This window comes from Barbus barbus (assembly GCF_936440315.1).
Source record: "Barbus barbus genome assembly, chromosome: 26".
Classification (NCBI taxonomy): Eukaryota; Metazoa; Chordata; class Actinopteri; order Cypriniformes; family Cyprinidae; genus Barbus; species Barbus barbus.
This window is the reverse complement of record NC_136754.1, coordinates 5,831,825-5,859,257: the sequence shown is the minus strand read 5'-3', so window position 1 is coordinate 5,859,257 and position 27,433 is coordinate 5,831,825. Positions and strand designations below refer to the sequence as shown.

Sequence of the window (27,433 nt, the reverse complement as noted above, 5' to 3'; positions counted from 1 at the left end):
TTTATGAATGCATTTCGTATGCATGCTATATACACATAATAATATAGTGGAATTTACTATATTTGTGTTTGTGATCTTAGAAAAAACTACTACTGTGTGTGCTACTGTATTATTGTGTAAAAAATACATCTTTTTTGTGTTGGACCTTGTTTTTTGGTTATATATGTAGCATTTGTACAGTTTATTTAGCATAGAGAATATTTTTGACTGTTAAATGAGTGTATGTTTGTGTAGAAAGGTTTGTGTGTTGGACCTTTGTTTTTGTTGAATATACATTATAAACATGAATATAGTGTGTTTTGTTTTTTTCATGGTGACTTTTTAAAAATATTCTTTCTGTCATTCTGTGCAGTAAAACTGGTGTGTGCTATACATTCCTGCATATTGTGTGTGTTGGACCTTGTTTTATTTGGGTTATATTAGTATGTTTTGTATGTTTATTAATTTAATGTGTTTTATGCAGTGTGTTTCACTATGTTTTGTCATGTAAAAATGTGCATATGTGTTTTTATACACTACCATTCACATTTTAAAAGGTAATTTATTCCTGTGATGGCAATTTTTGCATTACTGCAGTCTTCAGTGTCACATGCTGATATGCTACTCAGAACGAAACATTTCTTATTATTATCAATTCTGCTTAATATTTTTGCATACTGTATATGCATAAAAAATAGTGAATTTTTGTGTATTTATGTCTTTCATTTTGTGAAATACTCATTTTGAATACATAAATGTATTTGTGCTGTATGTTTTTGCGGATTGGACCCTGTGTGGTGTAGATTATATTCATGTATTTTGTGTGTATACAGTAGTATGCATAAGCATACTACCATGTAGAATTCACATATGCATTATATGACCTTGTAGAAAATCTGGCTTTGTGTGTTGGACCTCTAGCTGCGTTGCTTATTTGTTTGCAGATCAGGGAGAATTCCTCTTATTCTCTCTCTCACTCTCTTTCTTACTGGCTCGTGTCTAGAATATTAACTGGGTTACCCGGGCAACGGAGCTTGGATGATAGATGGGTTCTCCTCCGATACATGGGGCAGTGGATGCACATGAAAGAAAACTGTTTGTGTATGTGTGATTTATGAAAGGGTTTGAGTTAAACCCTGTGTTCTGATGACCACACACACACATACACACTCATATTCAATTCCCACATGGATCTGATCCGACTACACATATATTTTCTCTCTTGGGTTAATTTGTATTATCTCGCACATACATCGTTTGTGCGTCGTTGGTCTGCTGAAACCTTTAATTTGCCCAGCACATAATCACACAGCGCTCACCTCAACCTATGAGTCAGGCATTAGTCCTTCCCAGGCGTCTCTGGATCTGTTTGTTGGATTTTCATAAACTGTCTGCTCAGAGAAGTTAGTCATTGGTGCAGACTTTATATTGGCTTCAGAAGGAGGGATTCTGATCTTGGGTCAGTTTTGGTTTTGCTTCCACTTCATTGTGCCAGACTGAGTGGTGCATTGTGAGCCGTAACTATGGCAACCTGGGATTCTGCAGAGAAGTTTCCCATCTCTGATATATTTTTTTTTTCCACCTGTGCCGGGCCAATTCCTAGTCTGGCCATTCCATATGTTTTCCACCGTTTTGTGGAAAAATTTATTTCGGCCTGTTGTTGTCAAACCAAGAACCACTAAACATCAGTGGTCAAAGGGCAGGATGATATTGTTAAAACAAGTTTTCAAAAACGGCATATTAGTCTTTCTAGACTGATGTGGACTGATTGTTCCCAGTATAATCAACAAAACTGCAAAGCTGGCTACACTGGATGTGCCTGATCAGTACATGATGCGACGTGCCTTCCACTTTCCAGCCAGATTGTTTTAAATTTCCTTCTGAAATTGAAACCACCTGGAATTCTTTCAGAATACTTTGTATTGAAGGTTGAAAAAAAAAAGAAAAGCTTTTTTAAATGTAATTTTATTGTAACAATTAGGGCCCTTTGAAATCAGTTTTTGATTTTTTCCCAAATTCCATTTTATTTTTTTCCAAATTCCATTTTTTTTTTTACCATATTCCGTTGTTTTCCATTTAAATTTTTCGGGATTCTGTTATTTCTGTTTTAATTTTTCGGGATTCTGTTTTTTTCTGTATTAATTTTTTGTTTTAATGGTTAAATTACATTGTATTAATCAAAAAGCATGTCTAATTAATTGAAATCATGAAATGTACACAAATTAACAGCAATTTATTAAAAAGTTTAAGAAAAATTTAATTTAAGGCCCTATGATTTTTTTTTATATATAAATTCAGCCCCCCTCCCCACACACAATTTTGTGATTTCCATTAATTTTCTGCATTCCATTTGAATGGTTTTATGAAATTGTAGTGATCAAAAGCATCTCTAATTAACTGATTTTATAAAAAAAAGGAATTTATTATTATTATTATTTTTTTCACAAAATAATACGTGCTGTATTTACAATTTTCAGCAAAAAAAATCCGGGTAAATATTCTTTAAAAATAATGCTTTAATAGTTATTTTATTATTAATAGTAGTACTATCGTTACATTAAGCAATATATTTCTGTCACAGTTTCTACAAGTTAAACCGAACTTTTATTTTGACGGGGTGCTGTAAAGACCTTTTAAGTTTCTGTCTGTAGATGATATGACAATAGTTTCTCTCAAAAGAAACCGTAAAATGCTCACAAAGTGACTCTCAGAGCAGTTCTAAAGATTGTTAATGTATTTATGTCCTCCTTTAGTGCTGAAAACATCACGAGCATCATGCACCCGTCACTATGTGTAGTAAACGAAACTGCGTGTCTGGACCATTCATTCACACAGAGACGAGCAGAACATGCAGGATTCATAATTAAATGGTATTTTTGTGGCTTAATATTCTCAGACACTAGTCCATATTGCATTTTGATTTAAGTGTACTGACCTACTTTTGATGTGTCCATCCAAAATTTGGCTAATTCTGTGGCATTCTGCGTTGTACAGTAAATTCCATTTCACATTTTCTGTATTGCGAAAACCACAGGGCCCTAAACAATGGAAAAGTACTTGCAGACATTTTTTGATCAATTTAATGCATATTTGCTGAATAAAACTATTAACCCCCCACCACCACCAAAAAAATCAAAAGTTTGGATGTCTTGAATGTTTGGGTTTGTTTGATTATTTTTTTTATCTAGTTATTTTATAAAATTTTAAATTAAAATTGAAATAAAATAAATTGTATTTATTTTAATAGTCTAAATATGACATTATTTGATGACTTCATTCCAGAACACCCTAGAACCTGCATAGCAACTCCCTAGCAACCATCCAGATCACAACCACCCAGGATTTCATAACAAATGAAGGATGTCCTAAAATCTTAAAGAGACTAAAATCCTTTAAATTTTGAGCTTTTAAAATAACTTTAAACTTAAAACTTCACGCATTTAAAACCACTTCAAACGTAAAACCTTAAAATTGAAAGCTTTTTAAACTTTCTGGATAAGCTGAAGCATAAAGTTGGTCTTGACAAACATTTTTGTCTTGATTATTATATATTTTAATAATTAAAAAATTACATTTACACGGGCCTGTATGAAGATGAATTATATTGATAATAAAATTTGTTTGAATGTTAAAATTTGTTCTCAGAAAAGTCATTTATATCATTGTTCGTTAGGCAGGAAGCATTGCACAATATTCATTCACTTGTGTGTGTGTGAGGGACTGGAAGTTCTCAGGAGGTGTGTTTGAGGGCCAGATGGAGTTCGTCCACAGGAAGTAGGCTTTGTCTATCGACTTCTGTCCTCCTGACAACTCTCGCCTCTGACTAACAGACAAGACAATCTCTCGACAGCAGCAGAACTGGTGTGTGTGGGAATTAGTGTTATGTGTCCCATCTCACACTTCGCTGTGCATGTGTTAATCTAGATGTGAAAGAAACACTTGAGGTTTCACACACCCTATCACGACTGATTCTTGTGCCTGTTTAGCGTATTAGCAGTGTGTGATTTTGAGACGAAAATTCCTCCTGCACCTCTTTGCTAAGTAGGATCACTAGAATTTTTAATAGAAGTCTACAGCAATTCTAATACAAAGGCTTTGTTTATGATCATAAATGGATATTTCTCATTAAAACTCTCTTTAATTGTTAATTCTTTAATAAGCATTATTGTCGCTGTTATATTAGCATTATTTTAGCAGCACTCAATGTCCCTGTCTTCCTCGTAGGCTCCTCACTTTTGTGAGGGTGTCACATAAACTCATATCAGCTTCTGTTTACTTGTGTCCGAACACACAAACAGTTTGTTCTTTTCACCTTCTGTAACTGGAAAACCCTGAATGACGTGTTGAAGATGCTCATTATGATGTGCTCTGTTTCATCTGGAGGATATCTATCTATCTATCTATCTATCTATCTATCTATCTATCTATCTATCTATCTATCTATCTATCTATCTATCTATCTATCTATCTATCTATCTATCTATCTATCTATCTGTCTGTCTGTCTGTCTGTCTGTCTGTCTGTCTGTCTGTCTGTCTGTCTGTCTGTCTGTCTGTCTGTCTGTCTGTCTGTCTGTCTGTCTATCAATCTGTCGTTCTATTGTTCTATCTATTGTTCTATCTATCTGTCTATCTGTTGTTCTATCTATCAATCTGTCGTTCTATCTATCAATCTGTCGTTCTATTGTTCTATCTATTGTTCTATCTATCTGTCTATCTGTTGTTCTATCCCTCTATCTGTCGTTCTATCCTTCTGTCATTCTATCATCTATCTATCGTTCTGTCTATCTGTCTGTCGTTCTATCCTTCTGTCTATCTGTCTGTCTGTCTGTCTGTTGTTCTATCCCTCTATCTGTCGTTCTATCCTTCTGTCATTCTATCATCTATCTATCGTTCTGTCTATCTGTCTGTCGTTCTATCCTTCTGTCTATCTGTCTGTCGTTCTATCCTTCTGTCTATCTGTCTGTCTGTCTGTCTATCTGTCGTTCTATCCCTGTATCTGTCATTCTATCCTTCTGTCATTCTATCTATCTATCTGTCTATCTGCTTATCATTCTGTCTGTCCTTCTATCCTTCTGTCATTCTGTCTGTGTATCTATCTGTCTATCATTCTATCGTTCTATCCATCTAACTGTCATTCTGTCATTCTATCTGTTGTTCGATCTATCTATCATTCTGTCTGTCATTCTAGCTATCATTCTATCCTTCTATCTATCATTCTGTCTATCTATGTCTATCGTTCTGTCTATCGTTCTATCCATCTAACTGTTGTTCTGTCATTCTATCTATCTGTTGTTCTATCCATCTATCATTCTGTCTATCGTTCTATCGTTCTATTGTTCTGTCGTTCTATCTGTGGCTCTATATGTCATTCATTTTATCTATTTGTCATTCTATCTATCCGTATAAACCTTATTATCGGACAGAAAAGGCTTGTTATACTTTTTTAATGTCTACCTTTCGGATTCCCTGATTTATCATCTGATTGTCCTATCTATTTGTCTATTCAACTATTCATCCATCTTTTTATCTTTCAGTCTGTTTATCTGTATCTTTTTTGTCTGTCTGTCTGTCTTCTCCTCTCTCCTCGATCCGCTGCGTTTGTTCTCTGCACATGTAATCCGATTTTAATGACAATGAGAGAGAGGAGGAGGACCCCTGCTACTGTTATGTAATCTTGTTCAGCATGCACCTCTGTCCGCCAGCAACTTTACTGTCACCTTCTAATGCATCCATAAGTCTTTGTCACTTTCGCTTTCTTTATTTCTCCCCTTTTTATTTGTTTTTCTTTTATAATGGCTGTATGTGATAGCCCTTCTATTCTTTAACAATACAGTTAATTAGCAAAGCAGCAGCTGCCTTCCCAAATAAGATATACTTCACACACACACACACACACACACACACACACACACACACACACACACAAACGTGTGTAGGGGGCAATGTGTGGGCATGGCATGCTTTCATCTGCATGTGAATGTGTCTGTGTGCTCATACGCAGAGCTTTGTCTGTCGTGAGTGGATCAGGCATGGAATGATCTGTTCCTAAGCAACAGTCGCATCTGTGGAGTTTTGGTTCCTCTGCCCCTCTTCGTACCACTGCAACCTTTCCAGCAGATTCATACCGTTGCCAGATCGATCTGCACTAACACTTAAAAACATTATTACATTTTAATGAAGTAAAACAGTGGTTGTTACTTCATTAGCACGGTTTGGAATCAAATACTTTTCTTACTAGAGCTCATTTTACAGGTTTAACGGTGGACTTGAGCTGAAGTTGCCTTTTGTTTGCTTTAGTTTTAACTCAAGTGACACATCCCAGCTGCAAAAAGATTTAGGCTTCATGAAGCAGATGCCATGTAGAAATGTGTCAAATGGTACGTTCAAGTTGGAAAGATTGTATTTACGAGTTGAATGCACATGAATACTACCACAGTGTCATAATTACAAATACGACATATGTATATGTGTGTGTGTGTGTGTGTGTATATATTAGTTCACAACATCTTCCTAAATTGAATAAAAACATAAAGCAAACACAATCTTTATTCATCATGTTTTAGAAGTAGAGGTAAAAAAAACCACCTTGCTTGCTTTTTTTTTATAGATAAGGTACATCTTAAACTACAAAATAGATGTACACATTCAAACCCTGAATTAGGCTCAGGTGCTGGACAACAAAACAACAATAAATTAAAAAAGATAAATGTCCGCACACTGAAATTACAGCTTCAGAAAATAAAAACTGTGCAATAGTCCATGAACAGTGCAATACTTAACCGAAGAAGATCTGACTGGTCGAAGCATTGTGCTGTTTTTTTTAAATAAACTTTCAGTAGTTCTAATTTTTATTGTGAGTAATTGTGTGTAATTTTTATATATGTCTTTTCCTATATATTATAAAAGGTACATTGCCATTTTGCTTTGTCCAAGGTGATTTGAACGCACTTGACGTTGCAACTTCTTGCAAATGCAAGCTTCCCAGGAGGACTTGAACATAGCAAAACACAGGGATCTATATGTGTTACCCAGGGCATTCACATAAATTAATGTAGCCCAGAACAGTAATTGTTAATGAAGATAATTCATTTTAGCACAAGATGCAACCAATTTTTAAATATAGTTTTTAACTGTAACTTTTTAAAGCACTGTCTGCTTCACAGATGTCTCTTTGACCTCCCTCAGGTAATGGATCCATCCTGCTGTGTGAAATGTGTTTACCGGTTTGTGGATGAATTAAAATGCTGGATTTTCATGACAGTCAGCTCAAATAGACGCTGCTGACTCAGTAAGTCATTCTGCTGAGATATCAGAGGTCATTGACTTTGACCTTAGTCTTCAGTCCTAAAAGAAAGAACTGGACTGGAAACAGCTGGACTAACTCCCAACCGCTGTGTGACTCATACAGACTGCTGGTGCCAAATTAAAAACCGAACCCCCTTTGCACACGAGGGATGGCGTTTTCTATCTGTTTTTTTATTAGAGATCCTAAAATGGATTCTTCTTAATGATCAAAATGTCAATTTATGTATACAGCGTTATATATATATATATATATATGTATATATATATATATATATATATATATATATATACACACAGTTCTACTCATAAGTTTACATATCCTTGCAGAATATGCTAGATGTTAATAATTTTAACAAAATTTATATACGGTTCTTGAATTAAAAAGCCTTGGACAAACTATGCAAAAAAACTACAACTCTTCATTGTTTTCCCTCAAAGCGTTAAAAGTTGCACCTGGTGGAGTTTGAACTTATCAAACCGCTTCTGTTTCACACAAATGCCAGCACAGACGTGCATGTTCGGCTAGAATCGCACAGAACTCGTGCATCTTCGGAAGCGGAGCTACGCAGAAAATTACAAACAATGTCGTGTCATGTCGCCAACATGTCGCCAACACCGGAAGTCACATTTGGAGCACGCACCCAAGCGAATTTGCAGATGCGTTTTACTTTTAATTTGTGTTAATAATATTTTTATATTATTGATTAACATTTACGGATATAACGCCTCCCGAGCAAATTATTTGTTGTTTGAAGAGATAGAAAATGCTTTGATTTGTATTGGTAGAGATTTTAATATCGCTCCTGATAACAATCTTAATAGATTTCCTCCCAGACAGTCTGCTTCCTCTAATTCAAAACTGAAAATGTTCATGGAGAAGTTCAATTTAATCGATATCTGGAGAGAGAAGTTTCCAAATGTTAAATCTTACACATGGAGTAACAAGAATCATTCAAGACTTTCTCGTTTAGATTATTGGCTTTTACCAAACTCCTTTAAAAACTTTAATGTTTCAGTCAGTATCCTTCCCTCACCTTTAACAGACCACCACACTCCTTTATCCACAGGACACTCAAATAATAGTTTTAGAGCTTCTTATTGGAAAATGAACTCCTCTCTGCTTAAGCATGATGATATGAAAAAAATAATTTCCTTTTTGATTCAATACTATTGGGCCAACGCTTCATCTGACAAAAAATTTTGTTCTAACTGGGAGTTATTCAAATATGAAATGGGATTGTGTGTTAGGCATTTCAGCAGCAATTTGACAAAACAGAGAAGGTACGAAGAGGAAAAGGTCATCTCAAAGATCATAACACTTCAGAACAAAATTCAGGAAGACTTAACAGATTCTGATTTAACAGAACTTGCAGAGCTTCAATCTAAATGAGATAATATCTATAAGTACAAAGCTGAAGGCTCCTATATTCGTTCTAGGAGGAAATGGTTAGAACAAGGAGAGCAAAGCTCTGCTTATTTGTTTAGAATGGAAAAACATAATTCCAGGAATCTTACTATTAATTCATTGCAAGTTAATGGTACTTTGACAGTTTTAGATTTATTAGATTATTCTGAGTTATGATGGCAGTTTTATTCTCTTTTTAGATTTTTAACTCTCTCAATCACAAATTTATCTTCTTATCCCTCAAAAAACTTGTCAGTGAGTTTTTACAGCTTTTGTAATTGTTGTGTACGAGTCCCTCAGTTGTCCTCAGTGTAAAAAGGTGGATCTCAGAATGATATAGTCACTCTTAACAGGGTTCAAAGATGCTAGAAAACCAAAGAATTTGAAGGACATGGAGGATTTTTTCTGAAGAATAGTGGGCAGTTTAACTGCTCTGGAAAAACAAGGAACTTATGAACATGAAAACATTGATCATCCAGGTAACAACACAGTATTACAATTCAAGAGTGTACATTTATATATAAAAAAAATATATAAAAAAAATTATTTGTGTGAATATATTTTTCATTTTGTCTTGTACTCAACTGCTTATTCGGGACAATACTAAAAGAAACATAACATGCAGTTTAAAAGATGTGTCTTATTTTGTTGTCATTAAACCCCTTGCATAATCTTCAAGGGGTGTGTAAACTTACGAACAGAACAGTATTATCTGTCTGTGTTATTATACCACATTGCAGTACTGTTTAATTTACAATATTTATATAATAATAAGCTATCAGCTTTATGACTCAGTGTTACAAACTCCTATCCTTTGAGGTCCAGATGGGTTCTGCTAGATAAATATACAAAAGATCATCATGGGTCTGATTTTCCTGAAATATGTCTTTTGCTAATTTGGCAAGGCAGATTTTCAGTCTTTGCAGAGGATTTGGGGTTTAGATCACATATCTTCTAATAAATTGTTGTAGTGAAACTTTATAGAGTTTGGGCTTTATCTCTTGTGGGTGTACAGTGTTGAAGTGTGTGGGGTGTTAGACAGTGTTCTTGTGCTAGATTTGATGTCTGTTGAGTTCAGAATAAAAAGCTCTGTAGAGTTGCTTTCCTGTGGGAGTTCAGAGGCTGCCAGAGTCCTCTGCCCTTTTCAAAAAGACAAGCAGAGGCACAAAAAAAAAACACACCCTCTATCCCCCTCTCACCCACACGCAGTTATCTTGTCTTATACCCTGTCTCCCTTGACATTGCTTTGAAATCCAACAGATGGACAGAGATGTGCTTTTCATTTCCAAATCCTCCGCAATTCTTCTGCATACATGCAACAGGATAATCAACTCTCGAAGCTTCTCTCGCTCTCTGCGCACGTCGGTGTAAGTTTGAGCGGTCTGTTGCTCTATCACGTCGTCCTCTGCTCACCTTTAGCTCAGGTTTGTTTTGTTCTTTTGATATTTGTGGAGCAGGAAGGCGTTTGGCAGCTCTGACCTCACACTGGCTCTGCGTAGGGTGGAGACACGCACACCCACTAATTAGGGAATTACCAGAGGAATCACTTTTTACTAATGAACACAAATGAAAAGCTATTGGTATTGCGGTAATCTGTGTCCATCGACTGATCTCTCTCTATTGCAGTTTAGTGGGATTTATTTGCATAACAATAACTGTACATGTGCATTGCCAAAATTATGTAAAATAGCAATAAGAGCAAATAAAGTCTCTATCTCTCTCTCACAGATAACTTGGAAAAAGATTAGCTACCGGTAAATCAAATCCTTTTGCATGGAAGTATGCCAGAGGCTGACTTAAGATCAAGATTAAAGATATCAAGGAAAATGTTGTCCTGTTCTTCCATCTGTAGCCCCTCAGCTGAAATAATTGAGACTTAACTAAAACTGTACTTTGCAGTAAATTAGATAGAAAGGACACTAAAACTGAATAGGACCGTAGCATTTTAGCTCTAAAATTGAAAACTTTAAACCAGCAAATTGTTTGTATTTGAACATTAATGTTTAAATTTGACAATGGAAAACATTAAAAATTTACAAAAAAACTATTGGAGTTTTTTTGCAGTAAAATTGTTAAATTTATTGTCAACTATATATACTTCTTACAAACTGTACTGTAAATGAGCTTAAATTTTGTTTTAAAACTGAAAAATTTTATTTTACAGCAAAACTTGTAATGCTCTTGAAAGCTTAAAATGTAATTTTGAACTGTAAACAAGTGTAGATGTCTGTTTTACATTTAAAATATGAAATTTTGCAGTATGCGTGTGACAAAGAGCACTAAAACTGTAAACACGCCAGCAAAATTGAGATTTTAGTGCTAAAATAGGTCAAAGGGTAAATTTAAAGCTGAACATCTTATTTGACAACAAGGTGAGAAATTTGAGGCTTTAACATTTTGAACTGTAAACTTTACTATGGGTTAAAAGTTGATTGTGGAAAAATTTGAAGTTTAAACCTTAAAACAGTAAATATGTAGCTTTTCTTAAGAAGAAATCTTTACGATTTGGCTCAATTTGGCACAACACTAATATAGGCTGATGGCCTGTTGGAGGGGTCACTTAACTTTTGTTGTAAGCTTACAAGGTCAAGGCAGAATCGTGATCCCATGTATAAAAGTCAAAGACTGAATGTTAGGCTTTGGGAGCGTTATCGCTCTGTGTGCACTAGATTCATACTTGGATTGATTCAAAACTATTTTCAAGGTCAGCTGAAACTACAGAAACAGCCCTCGGTATCTCATTGTTTTTTCTCTTTTTTTGTTGTCTCTTATTATTTTACTATCTTCAGCTGTCTTATTTGTGTTGGACACACTAAAAGAAAGAACGAGAAAAGGCTTTTTGTGTGTGGTTTATGAATTCTGAGCCAGGAGAATGCATTAAGGATAAGATTAAGTTGTTTGTTATAGGGATCTCGTGTGTGTGTGTGGGTGTGTGTGTGTAAAGCATTACATCATATCTGGTCAAGAGAGATGCTGTACTGAGTGACACACAGACCAGCTGCTCTCTCTCTCTCTCTCTCTCTCTCTCTGTCTCTATCTCCATCTGTGCGTCTCACTCTCTCTCTCTGTCTCTATCTCCATCTGTGCGTCTCACTCTCTCTCGCTCACTACAAGAGAAATCTGTTATGTTCAAATATCAGTGCAAATCTTTCAGTCTGTGCTTGAAATAGTATTTGTCTGCATACGTTATAGCAAATGTCTACTGTTATAGTTCTTGGTAGTTTACATGACATGTCATTTTCAAAAATAACCATAAGTATTATACCATTTGTTGCAGATGTGAAGGAAAAGGAGGTAAGGTGTAGCTTTTCTAAACAATCAGACTTAAAATATTTGTTTAACAGAAAAAACAAAAACAATTCTGCGGTTAGTTATCACAACTTAAAATTCAGCATTAGAATAAGTAACAATGCATTGCATAAAATTTGACTGTTTAATTTATTTCAACAAATTTTAAGTTTTAAGTGTTGGTTTAATAATAAACAAGTAACTTGAGCCATACAAGGAGTTTTTTAAGTTCATATTAATTGAGAAGCTAAATGAAATATTTATATATTTAAAGATTATTTTAACATCTTATTGCAATTTAAGTGAACTGCAAAAAAAAAAAAAATGCTGAAATGTGGTTTGTTTTTTATTATATATTTTTATATGGTTTGTATCTGTCTGTCACACACACACACACACACACACACATATAAATTGTATACATTTGATTTAATGTAATTTGAAATGTATATATATTATTTATGTATCAGTGTTAATTGTATAGATTGTGTACATCTATAAAAATAGTTTCATTTACAATGCTATTATTTAGATTTTAAGATGAACTAATAATGTGATTATCATTATAAACTTATTATGTGTTTTGATCTATGTATAATTGTATTATATTAGTATAATGTTATTTTTTTTTACATTTATAATATTGTTTATTTTTATGTATTATCTAAGTCATACAATTTTTTGGGGGTGGGGTTATTTGTCATCTACCTGTGAATGCTTCAGGTAAAATAAGCCTCTTTTAGCTGCACAGTGACCAACCTGACTCAACCAATCAACTGGAATAGTAGTTTGGCCACCAAAGAGGGTCCATTCTGTTACATAAGCAGCAGCACAGCCCTTGTCAGAGCAGAGAGGATTCTGGGAGAGCCCCTCCAGCAGGACACAGTCTTTCACTAACAACAAAGCACTTACTGTGAGCAAGGGCTTGTGGGAAATACATACATATCGACTAGAGTACACAAGTAGAGAGGAAATATGTAACTTTATCATCGCATATACGTGAAATGACAAAGATGGCATAAATATTCATGCAAACTTCCTCATAGTAAGGTCACAATGAAGTTAAAGAGGTCTGAAGTGTCCTCCACACCTCCTTTTCATCCTTCCATCCCTCTTTCTTTCTCTCTCTGTGTACAGATTGTGGTGAGTAAGCTCTTTAATCTCTCCGTCCTGCTCTCATCCTCTCCTGCCGTGAGTCGACTGCTAACATCCCCTCCAGCTAAACCGTGTATGTGTGTGTGTGTGTGTGTGTTTGGAAAAGCTCCTTGAGTCTCATCAGGAATTCACCTAGAGTTATCTCTGCACCAAACACACACACTTACACTTTCTCTTGACACTCACCAAAATGATTCATATCACTTTACACAACAGGGGACATCCTCTCTCTTACACACATTCTCTCTCACACACACACATACTATGTGGCAATCCCCACTCAAGTGAAAGCGATATTAACACGCACTTGAGAATACACGTAAAGGCTCCCTTGTGTTCTTGTGAAAACTAGTATGTGAGAAGTTGGGATGAGTGTGTGTGTGTGAGTGAGCACAGACTGCAGCCTGGCAGGAGGGTGATTGGAAATGTCGCCTTGGCTGCAACACTTCTTTGTTCCCTTTTTCTTTGGGTGAGTTCGAGCACCGCTATGCTCTACTCACTTTATTTTGGGTCATTTTTGGGTTACCTTGATATGGCACTTGTCTGTGAACTCTGGCTTTGAAACATTTCACACTGAGACTAATATCCTGACAGTCAATTTCACACACAGTTCCATCGATTATGTCTTGTTGTCGAAAAATATCAGTCATGCATTGGTGTCCGTGTAGCAAAAGTTACGTCTGAGTTCATTAGCGATGAGTTTAGTTTGGTTGAATGGTTCATTGGAGAATATTTCTGATATTGTGTGACAGATGATGTCAGAGTCTCTGTATGTGTGACAGAGATAAACAGATGCATCATAGTGGAAAGAACATGTTTAGAGCCGTACGCACATGTACACGCTGCTTCTCTCATACTTGTTTGCACTCTCGTGACCTAATTACAGCACTGCTGATGGTGGTTATTTTTTCTCTCTCTCAGTTCTTGTGTGTTCATGTGTTTTTTGTGTATCTGCTATTCCCAGCATGCTTTGGGAGGCTCGTAAACAAAGCCCTGTGCATCACCAAGGCAACAGCCGCTCCCTCCATGAAGCTGACATTTCTGGGAACTATACGAGAGAGTGTGTGTGTCTTTATGGATTTAACATCAAGGCCAATGTTAATACTACAAAGAGAAAAATGCATGGAGGTTTTCCAAGAAAAAACATGCATGTTCAGAACACCAGTGTCAGAAGCTGTTACAAATTCAGAGGAAAGTGTTTTTCCTATCGTTCAGATGCTGATCTGTATCACCTCTTGTGTTTTTGTCTTGTACTTTCATTACAGACCTGCAGTGCAGTAGAACTGCTTTGTTGTGTCTGTTGTGAATAATCGCTAAAGGTTTTTCAGTGACCAGTGATGGCACTTGTATTTATGGTTCTCAGATGGTTTTACCTCATGATCCATATTTTACAAGGGACATCCAGTGGAAGTCCATAATGGTACTATTATTGTTTATCATACGAAAGAAAACACAAATCTTTTTTTGTGTTTTTTTATTTTATTTTTATAGCTAAGTATCAAATCCTGTTTTGTTTTGGTTTTTACAGGTAAGCTATATATACACACATACATATACATGTACATAGTGGTTACAAAATTATTTGATCCCCTGCTGATTTTGTATGTTTACCCACTGACAAAGAAATGATCAGTGTATACCTTTAATGGTAGGTTTATTTGAACAGTGAGAGACAGAATAACAACAAAAAATCCAGAAAAACCGCATGTGATTCTGTTAAAAATTTATTTGCATTTTAATGAGTCAAATAAGTATTTGATCCCCTGTCAATCAGCAAGATTTCTGGCTCCCAGGTGTCTTTTATACAGATACGGAGCTGAGATTAGGAACACTATCTTAAAGGGAGTGCTCCTAATCTCAGTTTGTTACCTGTAGAAAAGACAACCTGTACACAGAAGCAATCAATCAATCAATCAGATTCCAAACTCTCCACCATGGCCAAGACCAAAGAGGTGTCCAAGAATGTCAGGGACAAAATTGTAGACCTACACAAGGCTGGAATGGGCTATAAGACCATTGCCAAGCAGTTTGGTGAGAAGGTGACAACAGTTGGTGCGATTATTTGCAAATGGAAGAAACACAAAATAACTGTCAATCTCCCTCGGTCTGGGGCTCCATGCAAGATCTCACTTCGTGGAGTTTCAATGATCATGAGAATGGTGTGAAATGTGAAATGTGAAGTGACATACTGCCAAGTATGGTGACCCATACTCGGAATTCGTACTCTGCATTTAACCCATCCAACGTGCACACACACAGCAGTGAACACACACACACCATGAACACACACCCGGAGCAGTGAGGAATCATCCCAGAACTACACGGGATGATCAATGATCTCAAAGCAGCTGGGAACATAGTCACCAAGAAAACATTTGGTGACACACTATGTCGTGAATGACTGAAATCCTGCAGCGCCCGAAAGGTCCCCCTGCTCCGCATCAAAGGGATGATGGAAGGGGCCATGTACCGTCAGGGCCAGGGCATTGAAGCCAACCAGGGCATTAAAAATGGGTCGTGGACGGGTATTCCAGCATGACAATGACCTAAAACACACGGCCAAGGCAACAAAGGAGTGGCTCAAGAAGAAGCACATTAAGGTCCTGGAGTGGCCTAGCCAGTGTCCAGACCTTAATCCCATAGAAAATCTGTGGAGGGAGCTGAAGGTTCGAGTTGCAACCTTAATGACTTGGAGAGGATCTGCAAAGAGGAGTGGGACAAAATCCCTCCTGAGATGTGTGCAAATCTGGTGGCCATATATATATATACATATACATACATATATATATATATGTGTATATATATATATATATATATACACACACACACATACGTACACATATGTGTATGTATGTTTCAAAACTTAATGGTCATAGTTTTTGTTCTTAATGTAAAGGGGCCTTGACTATCCATTGATAAGGTTGCAAGTAGATTCCACTTTGATAATCAGCCAATCAATGTCAAGTAATCTCAAAACAATGGCCAAAAAAATATTCTCGCCAACATATCTTTGTGTGACTAGTTTATTTTGAGTGGCTTGTAGTCATGTCTTAATTCTGCTAATGTTACGTAATACTTTGAAGTTTCATGCTCCACTTGGTATGACATCATTGTGCTAAATCATTTACACTAGCTCTGCAGCACTGGGGCATTATGGGAAACATAGATGAGCCACTTTCAACTCCTCAAAGATTAAAAACTTCCACTGATCCTCACTCACAGTACGGGTGTGAGGATCACTGTTTAGTTGCCTGAGATGCGCAACATGTTCCAGTTTTACCATTTACTTTCAGAAAAATTGAAAGAGAAAGATGGTTCTATGGAATTGAACCCGGACTGGTGAAAGAGTTCATACAGTGAATCCTAGAGATTGCTTTCTGTTCCAGAGACATCTGGGAATGGCACGTTCTGCTCGAGTCTCCTAGTCTTGTGATGTTTGTCTGACGTGTCTCGTGACTGTCTGAGACATGGAATCATTTTTTCCGTTTCCCTATGTGGAGAAGGAGAGAGCGAGAGAGCAGGGAATGAAGGAATGCTATGTGTGATATGCTAGACTAACTTTAGCATTCTGTCCTGTTAGTTAGTGTCTCCGCTCTGGAAATTCCCAGGTCCTCGTTGCCACAACGAAAGCTCTGAAGGGATCGAGGCCGAGGCAGCGGTAGTAAAGGTCAAGGGCCATGTGTAGCTTGTGACGTCATGGAGAGAGCGGAAACAAGGAGTGTTTATGAGTGGAGATAGGGCAGCGGTTGACAGATCAGAAACACACACACTCCCTCTGTCTCTGTTTCTCTCTCTTTTTTTCCTTTCCTTCTACACTTGGAATGACCTTTGGCCTTATACACCATTAACCCACGAGGCATTAAATAAACTGTATTAATAAACAGCACAAAAAAGTCTCATATTCAAACTTTTGCACAACTTTTACAGAAATAGTTGGCTATGTATTTTTAGTGGCACCAAACAAAATTGGAGAAATAATGGAAAACCTCCAAAAATTTATATTATTATGTCCAAACTAACACATTGCAGTTCCATCTGATACCAGTACTGGTGCAAAAATAACACATTTTGACAAAACTTTGAGAAATTAATTTAATTATTAATTTAATTATTTAATTATTAACTGTAGTTTTCAGCAAATTCCCAAGTTAGGACATAATTGTATCTACTATAAAACTAAAATAAGTTCACAATCAGTATTTATCATTTTTATTGTTAATTAAAACTATTGAAAATCATTTGGATAAATATTATTGGTAAAATATTGGATAAAATTAATTTGGTGAATTAGAAATTCTGCTTTGACTAATGAAATACGTTTAATTTTGAAGAAATAAAAATAGTAAAACTGAAATAAAATTCAAGTTAAAAATATGAATTTAAAAAAGAGAGACAAAACCAAATAATAAATTACTTTAATATGAACACTGAAAATTAAAAAATTCAAGCTAATTAAATTGAATCAATAATATAAATAATACTGGATTGTCTTTTAGTATCTAAGCTGGATTGTGTCATTTATTTTTGGATGGCAAGTCACCACAGTTTTATTGTAGTGACAATAACTATAATAACAACAGTATTTTAACAGAAATGAAGGGGTTTGTTAACTGAAGCGGGTTTTGATATGCTAAAAAAAACATACTTTTGTTTTGTTTTTTTGTTTGTTTGTTGGCACAAACTGGCACACTTGCACAGAATGGTTTTGTAATTAGATCTGGGAGAAGAGTGGCAGCATGAGCAAGATAAATGCTCTATAAAGAGCTATAAATAGAGTTTGAGATGCTCTGGTTTAAACGTACTCTTATGTGCCTCTAGGGAAACGCCTGTCGTCCTGCTGAGACTACGGCATGCAAGCTTCCAGATAACACTGAGAGAGCAGCAACGTTCCTGTGAAAAATGACTTCATGACTTTATCTTTACATGCAGTGTTAAGTGAGAAGATAGATGTGTTGACTACAGACTGAGGTGAAGAACTGTAAAAAAAAAAAAAAAAAATGAAAGAAAAGGACTTTGATTAAACACCCTCTGTAAGATTGCTCGTTAAGCACTCTTTAATTAGACTAACGAAGAAGGTGATAATTAAAGTTGCTCTCGCCTCGGGAGCTGAGATGCCCAACTCCCGTGCCACAACAGGAAGTCACAACATGTGACTTCCTGTCACTCGCACTTCTGGTTAGATGTGATTTTTAAAACATCTGATGACTTTTTATCCAAAAAGTCACATGGGTGGCACATTTTAATATTAGGACGTTTTGATTATGAGAAAGTTTAAGACTTTCATGCTGCTTCATGATTTTTAGTCTTGTGCTAAGCTAACTTAGCATCTTCATTCACATAGAGGATGTTTTCTGCTTTTAGATTTTTTTTCTCTGTTTGTTTGTTGTTCTATTCTCATTGTCATTTGCTGTGTTTCAGTGTCTCAGACACACAGTGTCTTTCTGTTCTATTCTGTTGTGCTTGGCCTAACAGTTTTTGAATACAGTAGGCCTAAGTTGAAAGTGACAACCTTTTATTTGCGAGAGTGACTCCTAAATTATCAGTAATAGAACTCTCAAACTTTTTTCACTTGCCTGACTCTCTGTTTGTCTCTCTCAGGTTGTGGTAACAGTGCTCTGAGCGATGATATGTACCGAGCCGGCTACACCTCCATCACTAATGTGGATTACTCCAGTGTTTGTGTGGAGAGCATGGCGTAGAGACACAAGGACTGCGCTCAGCTCAGCTGGCTGTGCATGGACGCCCGGCAACTGGTGTGTGTCCCTGATGGTGTGTTTGATGTGGTTTTGGAGAAGGGAACTCTGGATGCCATGCTGGTGGAGGAGAGCGACCCGTGGAAGATCTCAGAGAACGTGGCCCGACTACTGCACCAGGTTCTCTTGGAGGTGAGGAACAACACAGAGTCTAATATTTAGATTTTAAATGGATAGTTCATCCAAAAATGAAAATTCTGTCATTAATTACTCGCCCTCATGTTGTTAATCCGTAAGACCTTCGTTCAGTGGGAACATTTCAGTTACATTGCTGTCTATGGAGGGTCAGAAAGCTCTCAGATTTCATAAAAAATATCTTAATTTGTGTTCTGAAGATGAATGAAGATCTTATGGGTTTGGAATGACATGAGGGTGAGTAGTTAATGACAGAATTTTTGTTTTTGGGTAAACTGTCCCTTTAAGGGTCGACTTTTAGCTGCCTGAATTCTGGAGGGTTCTAGAGAGTTAAAGTTGAAGAGGTTAATTACTTCACTGCTAGTTGCACTAAACCTAATTGTCAGCCAAACAGGTTATCCTGCTCCAAACTTACACCATTGGTTGAGCCAGAGTTCCTGTGGCAGTCAAACAAAAAAAGAGCAAGCATAATTTTAGATCATTTGGAATTACATGCTTTACTTTTAACATATCAGACTTAAGTTTGTTTATGTTTAACATCCTCTTTACCTCTCTGAACTAATATTCTAGTAGTTCTCATGGATTATTTAACTGATCCATCATTAATCTAAAGGAATATTTTTTGAATATCTTCAGTTTCTTTTTGAAAGTAATATGTTTATCATTTGAGTTTCTTCTTACAACACTTGAGTCCAAATGCAGTTTAAGCAGGAGACAGATAGACCATTATTGAAAAACAAATGGGGGAGTTTTAACCCTCAATTGTGATTACTTTTATAAAGAAAACACCATATTTTAATAAAAAAACTAAACATTTTTAGGTCTGCTACCTAATGGGACTATTTGCAGGGAATGGATTTGGGTATTCTTTATTTTTTTTTAAAAAGGTTCTCATCAGGTATAGCAGAACTTAATATAAAAACGGTTCTAAAAACAGATGAAGTTCATAATATAAAGTATATAAAGTTTGATAAATATAAAGTTCAAAAGAAAAGCATTTAATTGCAAAATAATTTTATTTTAAGGTGTCCTTGTTACAGTGTAACTATGCATTTAAGTACTGGGTAAAATTAATTAACTTCATGTACTTACTATATGGTTAGGGTTTGGTTTAGGGTTACTTGCATGTAATTTTGCATAATTTATTTATATTATAATAGTATGTATATGTTACGTGTAACAAAATAAAGTGTTACCAAAAGTTTTTGTAACATTATGAATGTCTTAACTGTCACTTTTGATGAGTTGAATATGTCCTTGCAAAAAAAAATAGAATAACATAAAAAATATAATAATAATAAAAAATAATAATTAACACAACTTTAAATCAGAGCCTGTTCTTTGTGGCAGTCTGTACTTTTTTAAAAGACTAATTTAAGAAAAATATTTAGTGTTTTGTGTGCTTTGGCGTTTTATAGAAACACAATCTTGCCCAACAGTTTAAGAGATTTCTAATATTTTTAGTAGGTTTCTATATTTAAACAGAGTCTCGTTTAAGTAGAACTTCGCAAATAGCCACCCAGGAATATTAACAAGATGGCCTCAAAGTGGACTGACTTTGAGCAGGACGTTGATGATTCAAGCAGTATATGTTTGGCAGCTCGTCAGGAGTCAGGAGAAACTTGTCACGAATGCCGTATGAGTCAATTTTTACCTCTTGGGAGGAGATTAATTCTAAATTTGAAGAACTTCCACATCTGTCACATCTCTTAATGAAGATTAGAAGAAAATCACAGTACAGACGACGTGCTAAGAGCATCTGACTCATGTTTAGTCACATAAGGGGCCACAGATGTAAAGTGTTTTTCCTTTTATCCTTAAATGAGCAATTCAAACCTTGTGTTTTTAAAATCATAGAGGCTGAGTAGCTTTCACAATGTACTACTGCCAGAATTATTCATCAGATGTCACAGCGAGGGCCAAAAGCACAGAAATAACCGTGTGTTTTTTTGCATGTTAAAAGGCCTGCTAATAGATGTTTTGACTCTTAAAACTCCTAGGAAATATTTCCATACAATCTAACCTTTCATCACAGCAGAAATCACAGAGCCATTTATATTTAATCTCTTTCTCTCATGTTAATAGTGTAACAGTCAGTTCAGTTTCCTCCCTTCATAGTTTATTCATCAGTATGTCAGAGCAGCACAGATTAGGTCTGCAGTGTGTGTGTGTGTGTGTGTGTGTGTGTGTGAGAGAGAGAGAGAGAGAGAGAGTGTGTGTGTGCTCTCAACATTTTCAGGATCACATTAATGTCATTCACCTTCCAGCGGCAAGATTTACATGATGACCACAACATTTAAAAATATACACCCAAAAAAACACACACATCTTGTGTTGTTTTAGCCTCAAGAAGGAAAGATGCAGGTTATGAGCTAGAGAAAACAATCATACTGAGCACCAGTTTCTCCTTAGCAAAGCCTGTTAAACTGTTTTATGCTTTCAGTTATGGAGAAACAAGGTCATCTCTCCCTCTGTTCTGGTGTTTGTGGTAATTTGCAGCTTTAGTTATTAACTCAATACTGAGAGGATAGAGGAGTCCAGATGTCGGAAGGCGAGTTACAGATTCAGTCATGTTTTCAAACATCATGTTAATCTGTTTTTTCAAACACTCTCTGACCATTGGTGTGTGTGTGTGTATTTTTAGGTATGCTTCTGCACATAAGCTGGGAAAAAAAAATACACACTTTATCTTTAACAATGTCGTTATTAAAGGGATACTTCACCAAAAAATTAAAATTGTCATAATTTACTCAAAAGAAGATATTTTGAAGAATATTGGTAACCAAACAGTTTATGGTAGCCATTGACCTCCGTTGTATTTTTCCCATACTATGGTAGTCAATGGCTACCGTCAATTGTTTGGTTACCAACATTCGTCAGAATCTTCTTTTGTTTTCCACAGAAGAAAGAAACTTGTACAGGTTTGAAAGAATTTAAGGGTAAGTATATAACACATTTTATTTTTGTGTGTTAAAAATTGCATTTCGATCTCTGTTGCAACAGTTTTGAAAGTGTCTAAAATGACAGTACCCTTATGTACAAGTCATTGGTGTTTGGTGATGAGATTTTGGCTGAAGGTCTGCATATAAAGTCACACCAGAGGTGTTCTGCTGGGACCAGGACTTGGATTTCTGCAGACCAGTCAAGTTCTTCCACACTGACTGAATCAATCATGTCTTTTGGAACCGTGCCTTATTCACAGAGGCACTGTCATGTTAGAATAGAAAAGGGTCCTGTCCAAACTGTTGCTATAAAATTAGAAGCACACAATTCCCTAGAATATCATTATATGCTTAAACATTAAGATTTGTACTCATAGAAATGACTAAAGTAGTCAAACATGTTCATAAGAAGGGGGTGACCCAATACTTTTGGCAATATAGTGTGCGTGTGTGTGTGTGTATAAACACACACACACACACACGCACACACACACACACATATATATATATATATATGCATGGACTTTTATTAAGGCACTAATAACTCCACTTCAGGTTGATGCACAAAAGTAAATCTAAATGAAAATCTGAGCCAAGTCTGAGCCAAGTCTTGCAGTTGTGTTATTGTCTGGCAACTATTAGTCATTGATCAAAGTTTCAAGTGTATTAAATCTACTGACAGGTGAAGAATATCAAGTCTGATATCACCACTATTTCTGCTCATAATAAAAGTTTATAAAAGATAAAATGAGATTTTAAAAGTTTAAGTCTAGCAAAAGGAAGATCTGTAAACTGGAGGTCTTCCATCAGCACCGTGTCTTTGAGCGTGACACTGAGCCTGTGGTTATTCCTGTGAGACGGTGAGTCTTGACACATGATAGTGAGTAGTCTTAAATTCATGGCATTATATGTGGGATGCATTGAAATAATTAATGACTGAATGTCTATGTCAGTATTTTTGTTTTAAAATACAAAAATATCTAAATATTCATAAATAAAGATACGTTTACTTGAGATACAAATTTAAAATTAAGTCTTGCAAAACTGAACAAAATTCAGTGAACTTATGCTGATAACAAAAAGAAATATTGCCCATTGGCAGATATTTGTTCTTGTTTTAATCATAAACTCACTTCATTTCTCATCAGTTTCACAGAAAACAAGACTTTTACTTATATACAATAGCAATTTGCAGTATTGCAGTGTTGCGGTTTTGTGTATAGACTAATAATTTGAAGTTGAAATGTTTGAAGAGCGTTTAATGAATATTTGGTACAATGTCAGTATTGCCCTCATGATATACAAACACTCACACATTCATAACACTCTTGTCTTAAACAATCAAAAACATTAAAGCATCACCATGCCCACTCTCTGTCTCTCTCTCTCACACACACACATGTAGGTGTGAAATTTATTTTTCAGCCTGACAAGCTCCATGAATCACCCACATCCGTTTCTATAGAAACGCCGTCCGCACACACAGGGCTCCCTCCTCAAACACTCAGATTGCTTCAGTGAGTGTCACACTTGTTTGTGGTGAAGAAGAGAGCTTTGTCTGATATTGTGTGGATTCACTCTGCTGACCCTACAGAGTACAAACTAGCCTTCAGTCTGTCCTTCTCATGCGTCTGAATAAGGATTTACAATAGATATTTGTTTTTATATAAGACTAATTATATTTTCTACAGACTAACCCATATCATAATATTCTGCAATTTTACCAACAACCAGAAATTTCAGGCTTTTTAGCAAAAGCCTCTACACAGAATGTTTTTTTGTGTTTGTGTGAATTAAGGCAATTTCTAAAGTTGTCTAGTGACTGGAATCTAGTTTTGTATTTTCCTTTTATGTTTGAAATAAAATATTAAATCTCGGACTGCATTAATTTTGAAATATATAAAATATTTGAAATTACATTTCCCACCATAAGTACAACATTGGGTACCAAGTGAAAACTCAAATTTAATATTATAATTAGTGTTTGCCATTTTTATATTAGCACTTAATTTAAACAATAATTGGTAATACTTTATTTCATGGTGTCCTTGTTACACATGTACTTACTATAATAACAATTAATTATGCATAATTACATGCAAGTAACCCTGAGCCAAACCCTTATCCCAACGCTAACATATAGTAAGTACATGTAGTTAATTAATATTACTCACTTAAATGTATAATTACACTGTAACAAGGACACCTTGATATAAAGTGTACCCCAATAATTTAATAATTATCAATACTAAATGTTATTGATTTCTACTACTTCCGCTGCCATTTTTCAAACACTTTAGTAATTTTCTAAAGTAATCACTTTAGAAAATTAATCTGGGCTCTGCACTGTAGAATGGAATAGAATGGAATAGAACAGAATAGAATATTTCTATAATTAACTAACGATATCTCAACTTTTGTTTCAAACGATACACAGTCTAATTTAACGTGTCAGAAACACAAATTACAATTGCAAATTACAGGTATTAGTTTTACCTGTAATTTGCATACACACACTCACAGGTCAGGAGTAGTATTGAAGTTCACTGCTATCTTATAGAAAGTCTAAGAGACATCCGACTGATCAAAAAAACTCCTCACTAATGGCTCAACCTTTACATATGAAAGTGAAGAAGGATGCCCACATACACTCAGAGTCTCTTACCGTCCCTTTGTTCTTGTCTTTGGTCTTAGCTAATACCTAAAGCTTCCTAATTACCATGCCTAGGGCCCAGTTACATAATACTTCAACAGAGAGAGAGGGAAGCAGCTGAGGAGGGAGGCTGCGGATTGGATGGTGAAATTGCACATCAACTCTCATTTTCTCTCTGCTCATGTTCTTCATTTTCCCTCTCCTTTCTTTGTCCTCTGGCTCTTACACTCGCTCGGAAAAGTAAACAAGAGAAAGAGTAGAGTGCAAGGATCAAGAGAATGGGCATCTTATCAAATTTCTTCACTTTTTACTAATGATGAAAAAACAGTCAATCATTTATAAATGTTAATTATATAAATTACATGATATGCCGATTAATTGCATATTTCAATATTTGCAAAATAGATTAAAAGAACAGATTTGAATTGACAAAGACACTTCAAATACAGACATCACAAAACATGGCTTTAAAGTAAAAATATGATTTATTTTCTACTTTCACTCTCTTTCTTGATCATTTAAGTCAATACACTCTTTTATATTTATATACACAGTATCTAACGATATGCTTTAAAAAATAGATGAGATTTGTACGCTGCTTTTATGCGTGTGGGTGAGCTTGTTTAGCTGTCAGTTCATCAAAGTGTTGATAGCTCCCTTGTTAGTTTCAAACATACACAGCAGTGTGCTAACAAGAGCCGGAGTTATGTAATACTGCAGTCTTGATTCCTATGTCTCAGACAGTCTCTGCTCATATCAATCAGACATTGCGAAATGAAATTTGGGATGTGATGGTCTCAGTGTGTGGGATGAAGTCTGATGTATGAGACACTTGGAGTGTAAGGTGAAGTTTGAGAGTGCACTAAACAGTGCATGTCATTTCAGTGTTGTCTTCTAAGTATCTGTGTGTTTTGTAACACAGTTGTGCATCATGCGGAATTGAATTGAGAATTAGTTCTGGAATTTTACATTGAATTTGACTGGAGGTAGTAAACAGGATGCAGATATATTAAAATTCGGAGTCACATAACATTGTTTACAATAACAAATTTTGAATGATGACTTAAAGCACTGTTTGAAAATTTAGAAAAAGTATAAAAAGACTTGAAGTTTGACAGTTCGTTACGGATTACATATTGACTGAATGGATGGATGAATAGATATGTAGATGTATGAATAGGTAGATGGATGGATGAATAGATTAATATGTAAATGGGTGGATGCATAGATATGTAGATATATGAATAGATAGAAGGATTAATGAATAGATGGATAGTTCAATGGATGGATAAATAGATCTCTAGATGGATGAATGGATTGATTTATTGACCTATTGATTGATTAGTACATTTTTTGGACTTTCCCCATTATGCGTTACCTGTGTTGAAGTTCTATGAATTAGTAAAATTCCACTTCCTGTTATTCGAAATCAAACTCTATAGTATAATTTTCTGTGGAAAATTCAAATCAAATTCACACGAATGATTTAAAAGTGAGCCAGTTTGTTGATTCTGAATTTTGACCAACATAATCCGGAAAGGAAACCTGTGTGGTGTCTTATTATAACTTTCTCCTTATTTGCCAACTGGCAACTAAGGTCGTTGATTGTAGAATGAGATCAAGTTATAATTAATAATAATAGTAATTCGTTACATTTTATATAGCACTTTTCAAGGCACTCAATGCACTTTACATACAAGGGGGGAACCACCATTTTATAAAATTTTTTTAAATAATTTATTTTAAGTGCATTTAAAATGTATTTCCTTCACTTTTTCTAGTTAATTCTCTGTTACATATACACAGAAATAGTTCATGGACCGAGCAATTATGTTACTACCCCAGTGTCCCAGGCCGCACTTGTTTGTGTGTTTTTCTGTGTGTTTTCATGTGTGAATGCATATGAGTGCCTGTGTGTCTGTGAGAGAGAGTTGCAGCTGGGGATTTGGAGAGATGATTTTGGGACCTGTGTATTTTGTCTTATTAAAGATTTAGGCACTCTGCTGACTGCCTGCAGGCTTTACATAAACACTGTCCTGACTGGCAGAGAACTGCTGTCACATACAGATTAAAATTTCATCATCTGACACCAACACCCTGGCAAAAAAAAAAAGTGAATAGTTTTGTAGGATGTTACATACTGCTTGAAATGAATTTGTTCATCTGTAAGCATCTGTTCCTGTCACCCAGCAAGCCTTGTGAAAAATCCAGAAACTTCCCCATAGCAACCAGCCCACATCAAACTCTTCCTGCCCCTGCAGTTAGCACAGGGAAACCTTGAAGGCTGATTGATGCTCAAGACTTCACGAAGCTTCTGTATCCTTGTATAGTAATGTTAAAAGGGGCATATTTTACAATTTTGTTGCATTTCATTTTGACCGTCCATTTTCTACCCTGTTTTTAAAACTGTGCCTTTAAAATAAATAGCTAGAACAATTAGACAAACAATCGATGGATAGACAGACAGACAGAACTATAGATGGAAGAATCAATGGATGGACAGATGGATGGATGAACAGACAGATAGACAGAATGATGGATGGATAGTCAGCCAGAAAGAACGATTGAATGGCAGAAGGATGGATAGATAGAGGGAATGATGGATGGATGGAAGGATAGACAGACAGACAAGAACGATAGATGGAAGAATCAATGGATGGACAGATGGATGAATGAACAGACAGATAGACAGAATGATGGATAGAAAGCCAGAAAAATGATTGAATGGCAGAAGGATGGATGATAGATAGACAGAATGATAGAATGACAGATAGATGGATGGATAGACAAAGGGAATTATGGATGAATGGATGGAT

The 27,433-nt window shown here is 35.7% G+C and overlaps 1 pseudogene across 1 annotated transcript in view; it reads left to right on the top strand.

The window, feature by feature from the left end:
* The window catches only part of LOC306845704 (EEF1A lysine methyltransferase 4-like), a 66,726-nt pseudogene that overhangs the window by 6,401 nt on the left and 32,892 nt on the right, over window positions 1-27,433 (top strand). Inside the window, exon 2 of the transcript in view lies at window positions 18,733-19,019. The product of the transcript in view is annotated as an EEF1A lysine methyltransferase 4-like (transcript). The remainder of the gene's footprint in view (window positions 1-18,732; window positions 19,020-27,433) is intronic.